The 23,888-nt window shown below is 40.0% G+C and overlaps 1 long non-coding RNA gene and 1 other non-coding gene across 2 annotated transcripts in view; one reads left to right on the forward strand and one right to left on the reverse strand.

Moving 5' to 3' along the window:
- The first annotated feature begins 13,501 nt into the window (after positions 1-13,501).
- Positions 13,502-23,888, forward strand: part of LOC122800174 — an 11,361-nt gene continuing 974 nt past the window's right edge. The window contains exons 1-2 of the long non-coding RNA XR_006364542.1: positions 13,502-13,511; positions 16,647-16,648. This is a non-coding gene — a long non-coding RNA (uncharacterized LOC122800174). The remainder of the gene's footprint in view (positions 13,512-16,646; positions 16,649-23,888) is intronic.
- Positions 23,114-23,267, reverse strand: LOC122800636. The gene has a single exon (XR_006364630.1). It is a non-coding gene; the product is annotated as a 5.8S ribosomal RNA (ribosomal RNA).

The following is a 23,888-nucleotide window of genomic DNA, read 5'->3' on the forward strand; positions in this document are numbered from 1 at the left end:
GTGGAAAGAGGGTATGATAAAAAACAGTTATCAGATGCCATGGATAAAGTTATGAATAAGAAGAAGGATAGACATTTCATAAATTTTGAATTTGACATCTCTGATCCTTTAAAAATGGAAAGAAATGTGGAGGATTTATTCTTTGTGACCAAGTACACAACCTTCTCTGAAAAATTTGTTACTTTAGTTAGAAGATTTTGGTACTTGGTGTGTGAGGATGAAGGTATAGGTGAACTGTTTCCATACCACATTACATTTTCTTTTAAAAAAGGAAAAAACTTAAAGGATATATTAAACAATAACTGTTGCAATAAAATAGCCCCCCAGGCTGCTTATGTAGGAACATTTAGATGTAATTCTTGTAGTCTTTGTGATAGGATTATTAACATTAGTTCTATTAATGACATCAACCACACCCCTAGACATTATTTTAATTGCAAATCCATTGGGGTAGTATATGCCTTGACTTGTAGTTGTCACAATACTTGGTACATTGGTCAAACCAAGAGAATGGTTAGAGTTAGGATTCTGGAACACTTGAGAGATGTTCGAAATTTGAATTTATTTAGTCCTGTAGCCAAGCATTTTTTGGAAATTCATGAGGGAAAGATTGACAGTTTAAAATATGGAATTTTAGGGAGACCATTTATTTATAGTGGTGATAACATCACCAATAAACTTTTAGAGCTAGAGACAAGGATGATTTTGAAGTTTAATACTTTAAAGCCTTTTGGCTTAAATTTAGAACTGGGCATTTGATGGAGTTTGGAAATAAAATATCTCATAAAAAACATTTTATAAAAAACACTTTATAAATAATTTACAAATGATTTATAATAATATTGTATTTAATTTTTTCATAAATTAATTTAAAAAATATACAGTTTAAAATGTGTAATTTGTTATTATTCACAAGGTCACTTTAAACAAGTTTTTGTGTATTAATTGGAAAATTGTTTAATTGATTGTTTGAATATTCACTATAAAAGCTGACAGTGTGCAGTCATTAATTGTGATCCTTGAAGGCGAACTGCAGAGGTACCAGATCTTATATAATAAAGTGAAGAAAAGTATCGGCTGTTTGGTGTGTTGCTGCTATCATTCTTACTGTTGCTGTGTTTTGTAGACTTTAAAGATTCCCTGCAGACTGCTCTGTCTGGGTGAGCAAATTGGTAAGTAAATAATTTTTTGAGCTATGATACAGAATCAGAATTGCCTAAAAAAAGTAAGGCCTTTCTGAGTCTAATTACGATGGCTGCCAAAAAAGCATTTACTAGAAAATGGAAATCAAAATCTAACAACAAACAATAGACCTGCACGAGTGTCTGGTGCATGGCTATACCACATCAACAAAACAGCAAAAAAGAAAAAGCCAGCACTCATTTCTCCAGTGTAGCCTTCTGGCAAAAAAATATTTTATTCCATGAAGACTGAATAAAAAATTAGCCCAGTGGGGTCATACCAGTTTCGGCAAAAGGCTTCTTCAGCAACCACACCACAAAAAATAATATGAAAGACTATTAACTCACACATATTTATATGCAATGTAATACTGCCCTCTAGTGGATTACAAAACTAGATAGCAAAAGTAATATATAACAAAATATTTAAATATCACAAAATATCTGTGTGTACAGGAATCCAATAGTAAGTATATAAATGATGATCCATTACAAAATCATTCAAGATTGGTCATTCAACCCAGGTGAAAAAAAAACTCCCAATTTGACAATCCACATTTTTTTCTTTATTCGTTAGTAACTCATGTAATACATGATTCTCATTACTCTTGAACCTGATACGGTCAATGACCATGAAGCTAAAGATCCCTGCGGGATGTTTAAGTATGTGTTTATATAAGGAACTTGAAACTTTTTTGTTTCTGATATCACTTAAATGTTCACTGACCCTTAATTTAAAGGGTCGGGCAGTCTGTCCCACATAAATTGCCCGACAGCTACATTAGGCTAAATAAATAACCCAACTGGTACTGCAGTTAGCAAAAAAGGAAACATTATAAACATGTGGCGAATTGTGAGAAGTAAAACTATCTGACTTGAGCACCCTCGGACAATATGAGCAGTGCCCACATGGATGACAACCCAGCAAAAGTTGCCCAGTTACTGTTGTTTGAGCGGGGGTATTAGGAAACTAATTGTGCACCCTTTTGTAATGACTGAATAAAGATCCCAATGACCGCCCCTTCCGAAAGGAATAAGAGCACCGATCCTTAATGTAATTGTTTAATGTGTTATCTGACTATAATAAGTACCAATGTTGCTGAATGATATTCATGAAGCTCCTGATGTTTCTGCCATAAGTAGTGACCAATCTAGGAACCGGAGATTGATCTATACACTTAGGATGGTATGATAGCAACTGTGACCTATCATGTTGATTAGCAAACCGACTGGCCCTGGTAATGTCACCTGCTTGATATCCCCTGTTCTTAAATCTGGCTGTTAATTCCTGTCGATGGTAGGCATACGTGGAGGAATCAGAGCAAATTCTCCTAATATGAAGAAATTGCGATTTGGGGATGTTCCTGATGACATGTTGTGAGTGGAAGCTTGCGGCATGAAGTAGGGTGTTGAACTGAGGAAACTTTCTAAATACCTCACTCTCCAAAGTGTCTAATTCAGTTCTCTTAATTGACACATCCAGGAAAGTGATTTTCGATCTATTATAAGTTAACTTAAATTATACACCCCACTTATTGGAATTCAAATATTCCAAAAATTCAAACAGAAATGCTTCATCCGCTCTCCACACCAACCAACAGTCATCAAGATATCTCCTCCAAATATTTAATTAATTCATAAAGATATTATGATTGATATCATAAATCAATTGTTCCTCCATGTAAGCCATAAACAGGTCCGCATATATAGGGGCAAAAGAGGCCCCCATAACAGTACCTTGGATCTGCCAGAAGCACTTGTCTTTGAAATAAAAGACATTGCGGGTGAGTACCAATTCAGCCATACAAACCAGAAGAGTGTTAAAACCTGGTTTGTACATATTTGCCCGATCAAGCAAATATTGCAAAGCAGTGAGTCCTGCCCAATGGGGGATACTAGTATATAAGGAGGTGACATCCAAAGTACATAAGAGCCAGTCTGGTTCCAGTTGCATATCGGATATGATGGCAAGAAACTGTGTGGTGTCCTGTATCTTCACCCATATCAAGGATAGCAAAGGTTTAAGATATTGTGTGAGAAATTCCAACAAGGGCTCAGTCAAGGAGCCTCTACCAGAGACAACTGGTCGACCAGACGGTCTTTTGGGATCCTTATGGATCTTAGGCAAAAAGTAAATGTATTGTTGTTTAAGGTGATTGACCTTGAGGTGATAACAGGTATCATGAGTAATGATACCCTCCTCTTCTGCTAAATCCAAAAATTTATCAATGTCTTATTTAAACTTACTGGTTGGGTCAATAGACATTGCCATATAATGAGATTCATTAGATAGTTGTCGCTCTGGCTCTGCTTCATAATCCACCCAATTCTGAACCACCACCGCCCCAGCCTTGTCCGCCGGCAAAATGGCAATGTCATGATTCTTAATAAGATGTTCAACACATGACCTTTCTTGTTGGTTAAGATTGTTCTTAATCATATTATACTTGCTCAAATTCAGATGTAAATCTTTGAGAACCTCATTTTGAAAAGACTATACAATGGGTGACACTGGTGGCTTGAACTGTGAAGGTCTAAATTGAAAAGTTCCGAGGCCAGATTGATCTACCTTTTCCCCTTCTAAGTTGTGACAAAACAATCTTAAGTTAAGGGTACGGCAAACATTGACAACATCTTGTGCCAAATAATGCTCCGGAACCCAAAAGCCTGGCACAAAACCCAAATCTTTATTTAGAACCTGAAGTTGTTGTTCATTAAATGTAACAGCAGATATGTTGTGTGCATTGCTCACTTCAACATTCAAATTTTGGTCATATTCTGAAGAATCACCCCAAGATCCATGCTGTCTTTTGTGTTTCCTATCCCCAGTCTCTGCGATCTGTGCCTAAAGGGATCCCCCCGTCAAACTGTGCTCTAAATTGTTCCTCTTGGGAACTGGTGAAACTCTGGTGTGGCCATCCTCCCAGTTTGTGTTCGATGATGATTCATCCCCAGAAGTTGTAGACTCCCTATCTCTTTTCTTAAGTATAGACCTAGGTCGAGAGACCCTGGATTTTTTGGGGGTTTGGACAGGTGTGACAAATTTGACCCTGGGACACACCTCAAAAGGCTTGCCTCTATCATAGTCTCCCACATCACGAGTAAATTTTTTTATTTTTCTTTCCTTCAACCCAGAATCTAATTCCAACAGATCATTACCAAGTTTGTCAATACAAATATTATAACATGGGAGTGATGAAAAATCCTCAAATCCTTTACTTAAACTCAAGACCTGTGTAGTTTGTTCCTCCACCTTCCTCTCATAATGGTTAGTCAATATATTAACAAAAGTCATAAAGGCCTGTTGTTGTGCTTCAGACCACTGGGCCAAAAGATGCTCATCTGGTTCAGCAACCATAGGTTGCAACCTTATTCTTAATCCTCTGGGGGCAATTTTACTCCGTTAATATGCCAGAAACAACCTAAGATGACAAACATTTTTCCTTAGTGTAATAAGATTTTTAGTCAACTTCATAAAAGCTCATCTACAATCCTGAGTGGGGTCCTGAACACCAGAGCCGTTATTAACATTACCTGACCCCAGGCCAAAAATACCCAAATCCCCACAGTCTGATGAAAGACCCTTGATAATGGTTCTCAAATCCATCATCGACCAAAAGGACCACAATATAACTAATAAGAACCTAAAAAGAAAGAATAAATCCACTGTCCACATCAGTCAAATTAGGGTACTGTTTCCAAAACTGTCTTATGCAACTGATACCACAATTATTACAAGAACAATGTAATACTTTAGTTCTCTTCACCAGGTATGAGGCATGAGAAATCAAAATCTAAACCTACTTTACTAGAAGCAGTGAATATAGTAACAGAGATAAAACAACTAGAACTGGGATTTTCAGAAAAAGGTAGGAGTAAATTACATAGGGAAAATGGGAATTGTGAGAACAATACATGGAGAAGAGGAATGATGTTTAAAAGAATGCAGGATTTGAATGAACTATGTAATGTTTAACAATAACTGGATAGATTATAAGTGATACATAATGTTTGCAACTATAATTATGTCAACATGGTTTGTGATGTAATGTTTGCAACTAAAATTATGTCAATATGGTTTGTTTTCATTTATATAAATGTATGATCGCCTGTGTTGTATGTGATAATTTAATGTGTCTTGTTCAAAAAAATAAATAAATAAAAATGTTTACTCCTTGTATCTTGCAATCCACCTCCACAGGCACGAGCTTCCAGTGTCTCAGTGTTTGTATTATCTTATGTTTAGCCTCTTAACACATCTTTAACTGCAATAACAGCATCTTTTTTAACCCATACTCCTAAATACTTCATTTTATCATGTCCCCCTAAATATAGGGATTGCTACACCAATTTGTGAGTACACAGTTTACAGCTATAGCTTTTGTTTTATCTTCATTAATTATATATCCTGAAAAACCCAAAACTGTCTCAGAATGTTCCACAACACTAAGATGTCCCTTTCTGGTTTTATCAGGTACAAAATAATATCATCAGCACATAAAGACAACTTTTCTTGAATTCCATACCAATTATATCCTTGAATATCTGAGTCTCTTATTTTTTTTGCCAATGGTTCTAAATATAATGATAATAACAAACGGGAAAGAGGACAATCCTGCCCGGTACCTCTGTTCAGACACAACTTATCAGAGAGAATCCCCCCAACACGCTTTCATTTTTGCCACCAATCCCTCATACAGCCTCCCAATTAACCTTATTATTGTATCAGAAAATGCAAATGCTTTCATTGCTCTACTCTTAAAATCACAGTTTATCTGCCGAATGTCTTCTCTTCATCAACACCTACCAACAACAGCGGTATCTTTTTACATTCTGCTTCCCTCTGGATCATCACTGTTCTATTAATATTGTCAAATGTTTGCCTCCACTCCACAAAACCACACTGATCCATAACTATCAATTTTGGCAAAACCATTGCCTTTATTAACATAAAAGTTTTACAATCATGGTTTAAAATTGAATCGTGTGTATATGAAGCTGGACCTGATGGGTCTTTCCTGAAGAATTCTTATACATCACCATTTTTATTTTTATCTCATCTCCTCCTATATTAGCTGTTAATTAGTGAGCCTTATCTACCTCTAATCTTGGCATGTTTAAGTCTTCCACAAATATTTCCTTTTGTGCTTTTTCTTGATTTCCCTTCTTCTCTGTTTTATACAAATTTTCATACAATTTCCAAACTATCTCTATTTTTCTTGTTATAGGCTGCCTAAGTTTGACAAGAACCCTTTCTTACTTTCTATAGCCTAAGTTGTTGTGCCAAAAGTTTTTATTGTCTGGAGTTACTGTCAAAAACAGCTGCTTAACAGCAATCTTTCTAAACTCATTCACATTATCCAGGCGTTTCCTTATTTTCTCTTTGGAATTCTGCACTCTTCTTGTTTTGCAAGATTCCCCCTTATTCTCTAATACATTAACCTATGCTCCATATGTTGACTATTAGGCAAACTTCAAGCAGTGAGAAAAACATTCTCTAAAGCAGGCAAAAAAGGAACAGCTGCAAACTTAGGTGTATCTAATTGTAACAAATTATAATACATTTGCTGCGAGAGACAGTAATTTCACTCTGTTCCCAGTGAAAACTCTTTCATCTTAGATAAGTGTCAGTAGAAAGAAAAATCTTTAGGGGGGAACTCTACAGCAACACTTTCCTCAAAATTAGAATCTTCAGGGTGAAAAGAAATTCCTGAAATACAACTATCTTCCTCCAATCTCTGTTCTTCTGACAGAAAATCAGAATAACAAAGAGAGGGAACTTTTTTTCCTCTCCTGCCATAAAATTTGCTGTTTCCTGGCAAATCATTTAGGAATGAAATCACTAAATAATGACAGACACTGAGTTTCAGATGTCATAACCTTCAGAAAAATGCATGCTAAAGCAAGACCTGTTATTCTATCAACTGTCTTAATTTTATACAAGAACAATTTTTAGTACTGTTTGTATGTCCCCCCCAATATATTTTGCCTTGTCCGGATTTCCTGCATTAAGAGGTTGAGAGGTACGTGAAAATAAATTGCTTAATAGAATTAGGAATATCCAAACCTCTCAACTGTTCCCAGTTTTGGCTCAAAATGTTGCTCTCCCCCTAATAATCCCTCCGCAAAATGGCAATTTTGGAAGAAAACACAACTATAAATAACTGTAATGATCAGAGTTATACATTACTTTTATTTCAGAAATGCATGTAGATGCTCTTATTTTGTCAGCTGCTCAAGTTAACAGTACTAATATTAAAAAGGTGTCCCTTCTTTGACAGGTTCCCAGCTGTACTGTGTGGCAATTTTATATTTTTGCATCACATTTTTAGTCTGTTTTCATAAAATTGTGGTTTTCTGGCAAATTAGTGGCAAATCATTAAGGAATAAAGTTAGAAAATAATGGCAGACATTTGAGTTTCTGATTTCATACCCTTCAAAAAATTCATACTAATGCAAGACCTAGTACTATTCTATTATCTTTCTAAGTTTATAAGAACAGTATTTAAAAATTGTCCTTATTTTTGGGCCTGTGTCCCACTTCTGTTCTATGTATGGCTTTGTCCAGATTTCTTGCTCTGAGGTTGAGAGGTATGAGTGTCAGAGCCATCACCGTCAGCCAGAGACATTTCAAATTGTAGTGGCCCTGGATGTGTCCAAGCAAGGCAAGGAGCAGTTATGCAGTGTAACTGTGCAGAGTATTCTCCCATCCAAGGTAGACCACAAGTATGACCGTGGCTTTTCACCTGTCCTTGATTTTGCAGAATGTTCTGGTTTTCTGTCATATTTTTATACTGTTGATTTATGCTTTTTGTTATTCAGAAAATGCATCCTATCGCAGTGCCCTGTTGCTCCATGTTTAAGTAGCAATGCTTTAATGACCATCAGGTGAGCTTGTTGGAGATTTTAAGATGCAAGTAAGCTTTAATAAGCATATTGTTAAAGAATTACCAATATTGAAAGCCTTTTCGTTGTTGCCATGCAGAGAATATTTACATAACTAGATAACGTATAAGCCTTAGGTATTAAAATGCATATGACAGTATTTGTAATAAAGGACAGGATTACAGTATTTTCAGAAGTTCGTTACATTTGTTAGAGATTTGCAGTCATCTTTGCAGGCTTTACCCATAAACTAAACAGAATGTCAATCTATCACGTGTAGTTCATAACTTGTGCAGTAATCCTTTAAGCAATTTATCTTGAGCTTGTCCTTGTTTGCTGTTCATTTTTTACTTTTATCATGTCTTCCCCCTGAAACAAGTAGATAGTTGTTGTCAGGCAGCAGGTCTTTTTTGAGATAAGAAACAGTTTTACAAATGGGGGTATCACAGAGATTGCTACTTTCAGTCTGTTACTTGGTAATTTTATAAAGCTGAATATAAATTATAATTAGAACTGCAGTGCAAGGAGAAGTGGTTTGAGTTGACTGCCGCTTGTTTTTTTTTTTTTTTAATACTTGATTTTGACTAGCATTCCAGTAATGTATTTAAAAAGTAATTAATATTTTTATCCCTCACAACCTTTGTGATTCCATCTAGATATTAAGTAAGTTGCCATGTAGCCAATGCACTGAAATATTTTTTTCTTCTACACTTCATTTTCTCTCGTAATGATGGTTTGGCACCCAGGGCAGCTTATTTAATTAAAGTTCTAGTTGCTGTAGTTTTGAGCATAGCCCTACCCCTTTCAAGTTGGCCACACCCCTTCCCATTGGCCCCACCCATTCAGTTGTCTCCTGCAGCTCCCCTTTAATTTGAAGTCACCAGCCACCACAGCTTTGTGGAGAATGATATCCTGCCTTCTGGGTTAAGAAAGATCCTGTCCTATCAGACTTCCTCTACTTCAGACATACTGGTAATACTAAAACAGCCTCAGCCTTCATCACAACAAAAGCCTGACATCTTGGAGTGATACAATCCTCATCCAAAGAATTCCTTACCTATGGAACAAGCTCCCCTTGCATATCAAACATTGTAACACAGTGGCATCCTTCAAGTTTTGCCTTGATGATTGGATGAGTACCCACAAATTTATTCCTGAGATAAGCAGTGTGGCATTCATTGCACAAGGTGGCAATTCTACCTGCAAAACTCACTGGGTTATGAAGCTAGGCTTATGTGGCCACCCTGCCTAGTAAAAACATGTCAACCTTGTAGTACAGATTAGTTCGATTTAGCACTTGATCATAGGCATTCTAGATGATATTGCATAACTCCCACCAACAGATATGCGAGACACTGGTTTTCCATGAAACATTAACGATGCAGAACAGCCTAATCAAGGGAGGAATAAAGTTGGAAAGGGGTGCTATACTGCACATTTGCTCAACTGCTAATCATAATTTAAATAGACTGTAATCTGTGTACAGGACTGGATCTCACAGTCTGAGAAATACCTTCCCTCTGCTACTGGTTTCCAGCTTAGGACACTAAAGTGACTATTTTCACATCTTAGTCAGCTTTCAACAGACTTACATATACATAACATGTTAATGAGTGTAATGTACTGATCATCAAAGGGAATGATTTCAGATACTGTCAAGGTGCACAGTACAAAAATGAAAAAGATTTTGTAAGTACAGTTAGAAAAATGCAAGTATTATATAGACACATAACACATGTATAACCCTGCAGAGGAATGTCAGAAAGTCAAATGCACAAATATCGACACATTCTGAGCATGCTCTGGGGATTCCTCCTAAACCAACGGCAAATATTTTTTTGCAGGAAAGCAAGCCACCCTGTACCCAGCACACACCCTGCTAATAATATATACTAACTGTGATATCAAAAAATCCCTAGGGAAAGGAAATATTCCCCTACTCACACCTGTTGATCCCCTGTCTGTGTCGATCATATGGCGTTGACTTACTGTATGTTGAGACACTGTACGTTCAACATAGTTTCCTAGACTCATATATATATATACATATATATATATATATATATATATATATATATATATATATATGATAAGTATGTATATCTATATCTATCTATATAGAGACATACACACACATCATATAGATTATATATACATATTTCTGTATACACACACACACACACACACACACACACACACACACACACACACACACACACACACACACTTCTTAAAAGCTTCATTTGGATGTACAACTACACTTGAGGCAGTCACTTAGAAACATTTAGCACAGTGTAAGGCCAGTGGCAGAATACTGTAGGGGTGATTCTGGCAGCTGCCTGGGGCCGACAACTCCAGGAAAGTATTGTTCAGTAGTGCTGACTCATTGCAGATAACTCAGGCAATGAACATAACATCAGTAACAAAATGTATTTATTTTTAGTAAAAAAAAAATACCACAAATAAGGTTCATACGTGTGTACTAGCTAATGTTCCTGGAGCCTTTAAAGGCCTAGCCCACAGGATTACCCTGGCATCCTGCCACCCGACCTTAGTTCCCAGTGCTCTGTTGAGTAGAGCCACTGGAGTGATCTTGGGGTGAATTTTCTATTCCCCATCCACTCATCAAGATTTCTCTTGAAGAAGGCCAGTGAGGTGCTCTGTTTGGCATGTATGGGAAGTTTATTCCATACCCTGGACAGTCTCTGGGTTATGAACCTGTCCCTCCACCATGTTCTGCTGACTGTGGTAATGAGGTTGAGGTCTCTGCAGTGTGTGGTGAGGAGGAATTGGGATTTCTTTAGATGAAGCATTTCTAACAGAACTGGGTCAGACATAGCTTTGTAAGTCAAGCACAGACCGCCTAAGTAGGTGATATGAGACAGAATAGTTGGAGTTTTTTGATCTGTCCATACAAGACAAGTGTTTAAGGCCTAGGATCCTCTTTCTGAGGTACCTTTGTGGCCTCTCCAGTTGTTGCAGATGTCTAGTGAGGTACATGCCAAATGGGGCATTGTACTCAATGATTGGCCTAATGAGGGAAGAGTAGAGGGAGACAATAACCTCTTTCTTCCTGGAAGTGAAATCCTTAGTAATGAGATGTGCCACACAGAAGGATTTTCTGACCACAGTGGCAATGTGGTGGTCAAAAGAGAGGTTCCTGTCAACCTGTGTTCTCAGATCCCTTATAACGCCTTCTGTGTTCAGTGGACTACCATTGATGTGGTAATTCATGGGAACCGGGTTTTTCCCAAAGGGGATGCCGACACATTTTTTGGCACTGAGTTTAAGGCCATGGTTCTGACACCAGTTGTTGGTCTAAGTGCGGCCTTTCTGTAGGAAGTCAACATCACTTGGGGAGTTAGTAATAGCTCCCAACTTGCAATCGTCTGCAAACTTTGTCAGCCAGAGTCTCTTCATGTTGGCCTGGACTTTAGAGAAGTAGATACCAAACAGAAGAGGACCCAGGACCGAACCCTGTGGGACTTGGAGTCAGCTACTTTCACACTGTGGGTTCTATCTGTATGCCAGTTTGCAACCCACCTAGTAATATAGGGATGGATGCCTAGCTTAGTGAGTTTTTCTATGATTCCTGAGTGGGGAATGGTATCAAAGGCCTTGGCCAGATCAAGGTAGGCTGTATGAACCACGTTGCCTTCATCCACAGCTCTGGTGACTGACTCAAAGAAGTCGACCAGGTTGAGCAGGCATGATCTACCCTTCACAAAACCAAACTGTGTGGGATCTAGAGTTTGGAAATTCCCTATATCCTTGTTTATTAGGTCCATGATGATGTGTTCCATAGCTTTGCATATCAGACTTGTCATGCTAATGGAGTGATTGTTCTCAGGGTTTGTAGTTGCTCCTCCTTTGAGGACAAGAATAACTGCAGTAGTGCGCCACTCGGTGGGGACAAAGCCTGAGGTGAGGCTGTGACTGAACAGGGCACACAGGTGAGGTGCCAGTTCACTCTGTAGCTCATGTAGAACACAGCCAGGGATATTGTAACGTCCCATAGAAGCTGTATTCCTGGCCTTGGACAATGCTGTTTTAACCTGTGCAGCAGTAATACTGGGTGTCTGGCAATCTACTGGTATTGTGATTGGTCCTTTGGGGGGGTAAAGTTGGCACTGAATCTGTTGGCAAATATATTGGCAATATCTGTTGGCTCAATGTAGGAGGTACCACTGTGCAGTAGCTTCACAGCAAATCAGGCTATGACCTGAATTGCTGTCTTACCCAATGTTAGCTGCACCTGAAGTATCTCTGATGTGTTATGTTGGGCTACCAGTCTGGAGGTGTGCGCATCCTTTATGAAAATGGAAACGCCACCACCTTTGGAGCTTTGGTCCAAGTTCTGGGGCCAAAAGGTGTGGAATGAGTTATAGCCTGGTTGTGCAGGGGTGCTTTCTGCTGCCTTGAACCAGGTGTCTGTTACACCCCAAATGTAGATGTTCTTCATTTTAAAGAGTGCTTTGAGCGAGTGCATTTTGAGATTAAGACTTCTAGTGTTGAGCAGCATGACCCTCAGATTGCATTTGTTTGTAGCTGTTATGGTGGTAATTTGGTCTTTGGAACACCACCTAAAAAAGGGACTATAGGAGTGGCAAGAGCCTTGTCCAGTATCCGGAAGCCCAGGGGTGTCAGATGCAGGCCATTTCTGGCAAAAGCATCAATGTCTGTCAGTCATGTCATCCCAGGCAGACAGATACTGTAGCCCCTTAGAATGACACCAGAAACTTAGCCAATTGTTGAAATCAATCATTTTCTGCTGGCACTGTGGTATAATTCTGGGTGATGGTAGGATGCTGCTCATGGCTAGGTTCATACCCGCCTGGGCTACATAATGCGAGAGCTCCTCCATGTCTCTTTTCATGTAGTCCAGAGAGGTAGGTTTCAGGTCATTCACACCCACATGCACAATGACAGAGTCATATTTGTACCTGTTGTTGAGGGACCTGACTACGTACACTATGTGGTGGATCCTGGAACCTGACAGGCAGGTGACTGTTACTTTCTCCTTATTCAACCTAGTGAGTGGGACCTCAGTGTGCCTCACTATCAAGTCACCTATGACTAGTGTGTTTGGCATGCTGTTTTGCCTTAGGGGCTTTGGTTGAGTGGCACACTGTTTAGGAGAGTTACGTGTCTCGTGATTAGTGTTGTGCTGTGGTGGTCAAGTGCATTCCTGTCTTGGAGGTCTCTGCTGCTTGGGTAGATTTTTTATTGAGAGCCTCTGCGAAGGTGGGTGTGTGGTTTGTGTTTTATATGAAGGGAGTGCTGGTGTATGTTCTGAAGGGCTATGTGTTCCATGTGATGTGGTGCAAGTGCTGACCTTCTTCTTTGACCAGCTATTAAGGTCTTGGCTGGAGAGTGCGTGGCTTCCAATTTGGATATATAAGTGCATCTCTCGGAAGTCTGAGTGTTGAGAGGTAAGAGGAGAGGGTTGCCAGTGTACATGAGGCAGTTGCAACATTGCTTCAGGATGCCCATGTTCACCAGGTTAGTAGGCGAAAGCACAGGGAACTGATCTTTAGACATGCCTGGAGGGGTGAGGATTAATAATAAGTACTGGAGCTGTTTCCTTGTAGAACGTTTAGTGCTGGTAGCACTTGTGTGTTACAATAATTGCTACAAGAAGTCTGGTAAAGTGCTACACTAATACACTAGTAAAAGTGCAGGAGACGAGAGAACTAGCAGTTCTAAGGGAAAACTGAAGAGCAGACCATTTGGCACCACTCAGAAGCTTAAAAACAATCCTGGATACAGCAAATCTGTATCTGGACTAGACTAGTTACAGAACAGGTGGGAAACAAGCGCAAATGCGAGCTTTTAAAGCAGAAAGTTGAAAGAGATGGAAAAACGGCCAATAAACTACAGTTTCTGAGCCAGAAACCACTCCTCTTGTGGTAGACAGGCTACCTAGTGCTTACCACTCCCACTGATAAGCTAGAAGGCTTCCCTCCAACACACAGTCCTGGATACAGCCGATCTGTATCTGGACTAGACGAGTTACAGGAAAGGTGGGAAACAAGCGCAAATATGACATTTTAAACCAGAAAGTTGAAAGAGTTGGAAATACTGCCCAAACGGCCAATAAACTACAATTTCTGGGCCAGAAACCATTCCTCTTGTGGTAGATTGGCTACCAAGTGCTTACCACTTCCACTGATAAGCTAGAAGGCTTCCCTCCGACACAGAAAGGCTTGGGGGGCTCAGAAGCTTGCATACAGTCCTGGATACAGCCAATCTGTATCTGGACTAGACGAGTTATAGGAAAGGTGGGAAACAAGCGCAAACATGGCCTTTTAAACCAGAAAGCTGAAAGAGATGGAAATACTGCCCAAACGGCCAATAAACTAAAATTTCATGGGCCAGAAACCTTGCGGTAGATAGGCTACCAAGTGCTTACCACGGCCACTGGTAAACTAGAAGGCTTTCCTCCAACACAGAAAAGCTTGGGGGGGGCTCAGACGCTTACAAACAGTCTTGGATACAGCAAATCTGTATCTGGACTAGACTAGTTACATGAAAGGCAGGAAACAAGCTCAGAATTTTTTTTTAACCGAAAAGCAGCTAAACATCATTAAAAACAATTCAAGTGCATTGCAAGCTAGCACACTTGAGAGTGTAGCAACAGTAAAGCAAATACAGTTTAAATAAATGCAATTTACTCAAACTGTATTCTGAACTGAATTCAATTATTGTTTTATTCAACTCTGAACAGTTAAAAAGTGCCAAAAATATACTTATCAGCTCTATATTTCCAGATTGTTTGAGAAGCACACTCAGTCAGAACACAATGCGGTTCTGTTTTTTTTCTTTTCTTAGTAAAGTGGAAAGGGATAAAGGAGGAACAGAAGATAATTCAAGGTTAAGAACCTAAGTGGGTTGGCCTTCTCAAATGTTTTCTCTGTATTAGGTAGAATGAGTTAATGACACTAGACTGGGAGGAGTGTCCCAGATCAAATTTATAGTAGAGGTGGGCAACTGCAAAGCCACCTAGTACAAGAACAAGACACCAATATGGAGGAGGGTGGGAAACTATTACTATTACAGCTACTAGCTACAGTATTTTAGGCAGAAAAAAACTACAGAAATGTTTATCAAGCAAATAAATAGCACTACAATTTTGTTAAGTATCAGTATCAAACAGAAGGACACTGCAAGTATTTCCTCTGTATATTCAGAGTCTACCATTCCTGCATGCACAGGATGGTGCCACTAATTTATTTATTTATAAGTAAAAAAAAATGCTTCCTCACTTACAAATATAATATTGTCAACTGGTGTTTATGGGGACTACAGGCTGGCTGTGGATGAAAGCAACTTGTTTGCTCAGTTTAAAGACTGCAGTACTTTCTGGCCACTGTTTGTGTAAACCAGAGTTGAACTGTGAAAGTGAAGCACTGTGTTTTAGTCCCACTGTTTATCGCCCCACTGTTTATCACAAATTTCATGCCAAAAATAGTGAAATGATAAAACATAAAAAACATATAAAAATCTTTTTCTGCAGGGGGACAAAGTCTCATACAGCCCAAAATTATATATACCAATTCCACGGTCACACCACAGTGAAGAAAAGGGGAAACCCCCTGAAAAGTACACTGTTGACTTGCTCAGTATAGTACAATACATTGCAGTGAAACTCACTGTGACATTACATGCTTTCTCTAAAGACACACAGGAAAAGTAGCAGTGAAATCATGTAACTATACCTTGTGTTTGATTAGGGTTTACATGCCTGCCGGCAGATGATAACCCATTCACATATCACATTTATTAAAGGTAGTTAGACAGGTATGCTTTAACACACAGCAGCCTTGTCTTGTAATCCACATTACGTGACAGCTTCAAACTGCATGGATTAACTAGAGTTGACTGGATGCATGTTGCTATTTACTTATGAAAGTTTAACTTTCAAATATCCTATCAAAATTTTTCCTGAGTATGAGGCTGGTTTTCAGGTCACTGCAGACAGCTCATTTTAACTCATGGGTACTCCACCTACTTTTTATGCACTTACTGGATTCTCAAACTACCACTGCAGTTCATCTTGTCCCCTTATTCCTCCCCAACTTTTTGAAGTAGCAGCAAAATTCCTTTCCAATAATCTCAAAGTTTACTTTTCTGTGTGGGCCTCTGGAGTTCTTGGAACAGAACCAGTGAATGAAAGTTCAATGGGGCTCACTACTTGAGCATGGAGAGCCATCAATGTATGGTGGCTGGTCAGGATCCTTAATGATGGAGGAGTTCATAGGTTCATAGGTATGTACTAGGTACAAGCCTAACCCACAGAAGTGCCATGGCATTATGCTGCCCGACGTTAGTTCCCAGTGCCTCCATCAAGTAGAACCACTGGCGTGATCCCCGGGGTGAACTTTCTATTTCCCATCCACTCATCAAGATTTTTCTTGAAGAGGCCTTTGAGGTGCTCTGCTTGACATGTATGGGAAGTCTATTCCAGAGCATGGGCAGTCTCTGGGTTATGAACCTGTCCCTCCAGCATGTTCTGTTTATTGTGGTAATGAGGTTGAGGTCTATGGAGTGTGTGGTGCGGAGGGATTGGGATTTCTTTAGATGTAGCATTTTTAACAGAGCTGGGTCAGACATGGCTTTGTAAGTCAAGCAGAGATCGCCTCTTAGTAGATGATATGAGACAGAGAATAGCTGGAGTTTTTTGAGTCTGTCTATGTAGGAAGCAATAAAGTCAACATGCCTGACATGCACGCCTGTGTGTGATATAGTGCACATGCTGTCAAGTCCCTTTCCTTCTCAAGCTGATGTGTGTGAGATCTCCATCTCCAGTAAAGGTTGTGTGAGCAGCAGTAAACCTCCAATCCCCCACCATGGATAGAAAATCAAGACAATGGAAGTTTATGTGGCTCGGCTGCAAGGTATTTCCTTGCAATACATTTCATTACAGACACATAGCTGATGTGAAATTCAGCTGCAGAGATATATGACTGTCACAAATTTACTGCGTGTATACAGCAGATTGTGGCGGGACAGGGAAATCAATGTTTCCACATCCCAAACACAAGTCATAGGCAAAGTAGTAGTGCTCCACACTGACCAAAGATACAGATGTCAAGTGCATATATTCTGAGATAGGCTGGATCCCATTCTGGAATAGTTTCTGTGTTGTGCATGCACTGAGTGCAGAGATAGGTTCCAGCTACCCCATGACCCCAAACCAAATAATGTGGATATCAGAGAATAAATAAAAGAATGAATGAGCTCTTAAGTTGTGCTGGGCTGTCAACATTTGCCTGTGAGGTATATGCTTCAAAGACCCATGACCCTAGACTCCTCACTGAGGCCTACATTACTCTACAACCACACCCGCACCTGGCATCAATGTAACCCTAACACTAGGAAGATGGAACTCCCTATGCAAGAAAGAGGAACTATTCTTTGGCCAGTGCTTCTTATCCTGGTTAACCTTTCAGACATAGGAGACTGTTCACAGCTAGATTAACTGCTGTAACTGTTATTATGTATTCCTTTATGACTAGTCACTGCTGTTACTATTTAAAACCCTTGTCAGAAAGCTAAAATAACACATTTTGTAGCTTACAATGTTGAACATTGTGTGTCAAAGTAATAGTATGGGTTAAAACCACTAACAAGTTTCGCCTTGTAATCTTGAGTTTGGTTCCTTTCAATCTCTAATCACGAAGTACAAACTGCACAAACCACAAAATGAATGTGTTGGCTCCAATAAAGACCGTCCCTCCTAATGTTCCCCTTTTCAGAAGAACAAAATTGATCCAAAAGCACCTCCACAAATGAATGCACATTGCAATGTCCAAAAAATGAATGTATTCACATAACACACCCATAAAGTAAAAAATGAATTAAGCGCTTTCATCTCCCCTCAGGAGACTTAATCAGAATCAACCTCCAAAAAGCTTTCCCCATTTTAAATCATTCAAAAATGTATTTCATTGGTCATCCAATTAAGTGCAAAAAATGTTAACTGTTAAAGTGCATGGTGCATGTATATAAAATAAATATGAAACAAAACTTTCCATTCACAATAGAAAATTGCAACAATTTCTTTTCCAAGTTAATAAAAATTATCGTATTAAACAATGTATATAACACATAATAAAAAACTTTTTTTTACCAGGAATACTAAATAGTAAGGGTATAAAACTATATTGCACAACTGGTTAATGCAAGGACATCTCAACATCTAGTGTAACTATAGCAGCAAATTACTTTACAGGAGCTGTCTAATTATAAAAAAACTACTGTATATAACTATAATTGTTAAATAAATATTTAATATAATACAGAGTATAAAATGTAAATAGTATAAAATATTATAAAATACTGATTGAGAATGTTAAAACATAAATATAAAATGTGAATAAAATGTATATTATGTATGTATTTATATTTATATTAATATTTACAAGTCTGATCTTTTGGGGTTGGATGCTAATATTTTGAGGACAGGGGGGGTGGAGATGTGTTCATTTAACCCGGGGCGGTTACATGCATCTAGCCTCAGCTGCCAAACCATTTCTCGAAATTCTAATCTAGTCTCCCAGTTTCCCCCCTCTCATTCTGCTTCAATTCCTCCAACACCCAAAACTTATAATCGGCGTTTTTACAAGTTAACAAATGTCTATATAGAGCAATATTCTTATTTTTCCTATTAATGTCGTACATATGTTCATATATACGTTGTCTTACGCTCTGTCTTCCCTATATAGTATGCCCAGCACACAGTACAATAAGCAAAATACACCACTCCTTTTGTATAGCAACTGGAGTATGTCCTACCTCTAAGCTTATAAAAACTGCTGGGTATATTTAGATCTTTCATTCCTGCTATAAAGGGACATTGGAAGCATCTACCACATTTAAAGGTACCAAGTTTAGGACATGCCCCTTGTCTAATATCTCCCTTTTTCTTTTCCAATATATTTTTTAGGTTGTAGTTCCTCTTATAACTATATCTAAGAGATTTCTGAAAAAAATCTACCTTAGTAGGCATCCTTCTAAACATATCCCAGGAATTGTTGATACATTTCTTAACCCACCCAATATCAGCATGGTGTGTTAATATCAAGTATGGTAGTTGTGGTGTAATCTGTTCAGTACCCATCAAATTCTTTTTAACACCAACTACTTCTCCACTAGTAAGAAGTGGTAAGTAGGTAGATCCCCATCCCTGTACAGCAATACTTTTAATGGGATTAATCAAGCTACCCGGGTACCCTCTCTCCCCAAACAGTGTATGAACATAGTTGATTTCATTCAAAAAATCTATTTTACCAGATGTCATCCTTGTTATTCTAACCATCTGTCCTTTCACAATATTACGTTTAAGAAAGTGTGGGTGGTCAATATCATAGTGCAAATACGAGTTGGAAAAACACTCTTTCCTGTAAATACCAGACCTATAACGTTTATTAATTTAGTCTTTTGATAACTTAGCATCTAAATAGTGAATCTCATCCAACCCTAGTTCATAGGTAAATTGTAAAAACTCTTGTTGTGTGATTCAAATATTTCACAAAAACTGTTATTAAACCACTGGTTCCTTGCCATAAAATAAATATATCGTCCAGGAAGCGAAAGTAACCAAGGATGTGTTTATATTACTGTGAGGTAAACACAAAGTGTTTTTCCCAGTATAACATGATAATGTTAGTGTATATGGGGGCACAGGAGGACCCCATGGCAACCCCATCTATTTGGTGGTACAATTCTCCTTGAAAATAAGTATAATTATATTTTAGTACCGTCTTCATGTTCTCCAATAATAGTCTAAAGTCATCTGATGATAAAAACCTGAATTCAACCATCTTCTCAAACCATTCTAAACCTGTCTTATGAGGTATCACTGAAAACAAGTCTTTAACATCAATAGTTAAAAATATAATGTTTTCTTTGTACTCAGTGGTTCCGATTTTATTCAAAAAATCACATGAATCAATGAGAATATGTGGGTACATGGGGTAAAAACGTTTTAGTTTAGTATCCACATAAATTGCTAGTGGTAGCATTTTGGATCCCTGTGAGGTGACAATACATCTCAGGGGTGGATTGTCCACCTCCTTGTGTATTTTAGGGATCCCAAAAATGGCCGGTATAATGGGCTTTTGTACCTTCAAAAACTGATACAGTTGCATATCTATCAACCCCTGCATCAAATTGTCCTCTAATGTTAAATCAATTTTCTTATAAGATATACTGAGTTCATTCCTAGATACCAATACATACCTATTATCAATATTCAAGATACCCAACATTTTAGCTGTATAGTCCCACTGTTCCATCAACACCACCCCACCATCCCCCTTATCTGGTTTCATGACTCAAATTTTATCATTAACACCCAATTCCTTTAGTAATTTCTTTTCTTTTGGAGACAGGTTAGAATAGTCATACTTGTTTTTCCCATACCCATTCCTAATTAAACTAGTTACACACATCTCAAAATTTTGCAAATCTTGGTGTAAGAGTGGGTTAAAAATACTCCTCTTAGTCAACTTGGTACCCTTGGTTGTGGCAGAACACCCTTACATAAATGCTCCAAATTTAGTTTTCTTGTAAATAATTTTATATCCAGAATTATATCCTCCAATCTTGGTTTCTTAACTGGTACTAATGTAAAACCTTTTAAAAACAGTGAAAAGTAACTTTCATCAATCACTAAATCTGTGTAATTATATATATTAAAATTTCTCTGTGTATGAATAATATTATTCCCACCATTGGGACTCTCTGTATTACTCTCAATATTAGAGTTCAGGGTCAAATCACATTTGTCCCTGTGTAAAACTTCCATGACCAATTAATGTGGAAATACATGGGGGAGATGTAAACAATACATCCTTGGCCGTATTTTCCCATGCGGGTGTGGGTGATAATTCCCTATCACCTTTGCATAGGATGGTTGATGTGGTAAATTCCATATTCTCTCTGACCTCATGGGCCCTTCCACCCCAAAGGGCTTCCCATTCTATCGTTGGTTTCCTCATAACCATGATGGGTATAGGTAACATTGTTGTTGGTATATGTAATGTTCCCTCTCCCCCTCATGTAATTATCCTGATGTTTCTGAATCTTTCTCAGTCCATGGGGAATACTTAGATTTCTCATTATACCTTGAAAAGAAACTCCTATCCCCTCCAGCAAAACTATTAGTATCACAATAATAAGCTCTACCATGCTCATATTCCTGTAGGTCTCTTTCTAACTTAGAGACCTTCCTTTTATAGTGCTTAGCCATCAGTTTGTCCACATCTTGCAACACCCTTAAGTAGTCATTTTTGTATTCCATAACACTGAACAAATCATCACTTATTTCCTTGTTTATTTCCTTGTTTAGCACATCAATAGTTGTTTTACATTGTTCCATTAAAATATCATTATTATGCACCATAGCTTTCAAAATTGAAATACCACAATAATTTAAAATGCCCATTACTATTTTAAAAAATTCACATTCTTTTACAGTGTTATTGGGAAATTTGTTCAGCCTCAACCTCCTTAGGCACAATTTTTTGATCAATACAACGCTTTAAGTACCAGTTGTCCAGTGCTAAAGTTTTGTTTTTAAAGTCTTACATTTCTCGCCATATGTAGCTGTAGTCTTTTGGTGCCTAGTATCGTCCGTTCCGGCCTGAAAAAACGATTTATCAAGCCAGTGGTGAATGTCCAGTTTAGCATAATCATTTAAAAGTTGTCCGGACCCCTTTCCCTGTCTCTCTGGTTATTGTAGCCACTTTGCAACTGATTATTGGGGCTGTCAACAGTTTGGGAACTAAGCTGAACTCCTTCTTTCCCTCTAGACGTAGAGGGCCTCACCTCACCGGCGTTCTAGTCATCACGGCTTCTAGTGTCCGTTTTGGACTGCTCTGCGCACATGGATGCCAGTTCCAGAATCAGGATTTGGCATATCAGCCTGCGATAGCTTTGGATCACTCTAATAAGTTCACTCAACAGTGAACTGTTATCCATACCTCCGGGGGACTCCTCTGCAGCCACACAAGAATAACAGTCGAACAGTAATCACGAAGTACAAACTGCACAAACCACAAAATGAACGTGTTGGCTCCAATAAAGGCTGTCCCTCCTAATGTTCCCCTTTTCAGAAAAATAAAACAGATCCAAAAGCACCTCCACAAATGAACGCACATTGTAATGTCCAAAAAATAAATTTATTCACATAATACAACATAAAATAAAAAATCAATTAAGTGCTTTCATCTCCCCTCAGGAGACTTCATCAAAATCAACCTCCAAAAAGCTTTCCCCATTTTAAATCATCCAAAAACGTAATTCATTGGTCATCCAATTAAGTGCATAAAATGTTAACTGTTAAAGTGCATGGTGCATGTATATAAAATATACATGAAACAAAACTTTCCATTCACAATAGAAAACTGCAACAATTTCTTTTCCAAGTTAATAAAAAGCATGTCATATTAAACAATGTGTCCGCTATCGGTCTCGTGCCAATGTTTAGCCTTAGATGGAGTTTACCACCCGCTTTGGGCTGCATTCACAAACAACCCGACTCCGGGAAGACCTGATCCCGATGCGCCGGGGGCCGCCACCGGCCTCACACCGTCCGCGGGCTAAGCCTCGATCACAAGGACTTGGGGCTCCCTGGGCGGCGCCGGGGAGGCAGACTTCCGTACGCCACATTTCCCTGCGCCCGTCACCCGGGCTCTTCCCTCGCCGTTATTGAGGGAATCCTGGTTAGTTTCTTTTCCTCGCTTAGTAATATGCTTAAATTTGGCGGGTCGCCACGGGAGCCGGGCAGACAGGCGTCGGGTTCCGCCGTGGGAGGGCAGCCCGGTGGCGCTACCACTGACAGCCTCCGGGGGTCGGGCCTGATGCGCACCTGCTCCCTCCCATCCTCAGATGGGCTTCCCGGCTCGGGGCGGCGGGGGGACTCGTCTCCTCCATCCGAGTCTCTCCCTGGGGGGACAGGGGGCCCGCCGTGGGCTCCCTTAACTCCCCAGCCGCGCCCTCCGCAGGGGCCGGTAGACCCCCTGGGGCGATGGAAGGCACAACGACCCTCAGACAGGGGTAGCCCCGGGAGTAACCCGGGGCCGCAAAGTGCGTTTGAAGTGTCAATAATCAATGTGTCCTGCAATTCATATTAGTTCTCGCAGCTAGCTGCGTTCTTCATTGAAGCACGAGCCGAGTGATCCACCGCTCAGAGTCGTACTGCGTTCTCATCCGCCTGGGGGCACCGTTGCCCGCCCGGTGTCGCACCTCGAGACGAGCACGTGAGGTTTCACGGGCATTGTCGCGGGTGCCCGGACCGGGGTTATTGGCCCCGCGCCGCAGGACAGCAGGGAGTTCCGCGGCAGCCAGCGTGCGGCTGCACCGCCGACCTCCCGGGTCTTTGAACCGACGCCCCGCGTGGGGCGGGGCGTCCTCCGCAGGTACCCGTGACTGACATCGTGGGGAGAGGACTCCATTGTGCCACCCCCGGGGGTGGCCCCAAGCGGCCGGAGGGGGGCTGCCACCCCCCTGCCGGGCCGGCACCCTCTCCCTCCCCCTGCCTCCGGGGTGCGCAGCGGAGGAGGGGCGCCTGCGCCTCCCACCGTGCAGACGGACCCCCTCCCGCTGCCGGGAGGCAAGGGGGAACGGACACCACCCCTTGCCCTCGCGCTCGCTCCCCTCTGCCTCCCTCCCCCCCGGGAGCCGCGAGCTCGTGGAGCGTGGAGGGATGGGAGTCTGAGAGAGGTGCGGAGAGAGAGAGGCACGGAGGGTCGGGCGGCGGAGTGTGAGAGGCCCTGGTACCTGGGGACCGCGCCGTCCCGGGACCCTCTGCGTTAC

This window comes from Protopterus annectens, chromosome 4.part0, assembly GCF_019279795.1.
Source record: "Protopterus annectens isolate FY-2018-M chromosome 4.part0, PAN1.0, whole genome shotgun sequence".
NCBI lineage: Eukaryota > Metazoa > Chordata > Ceratodontiformes > Protopteridae > Protopterus > Protopterus annectens.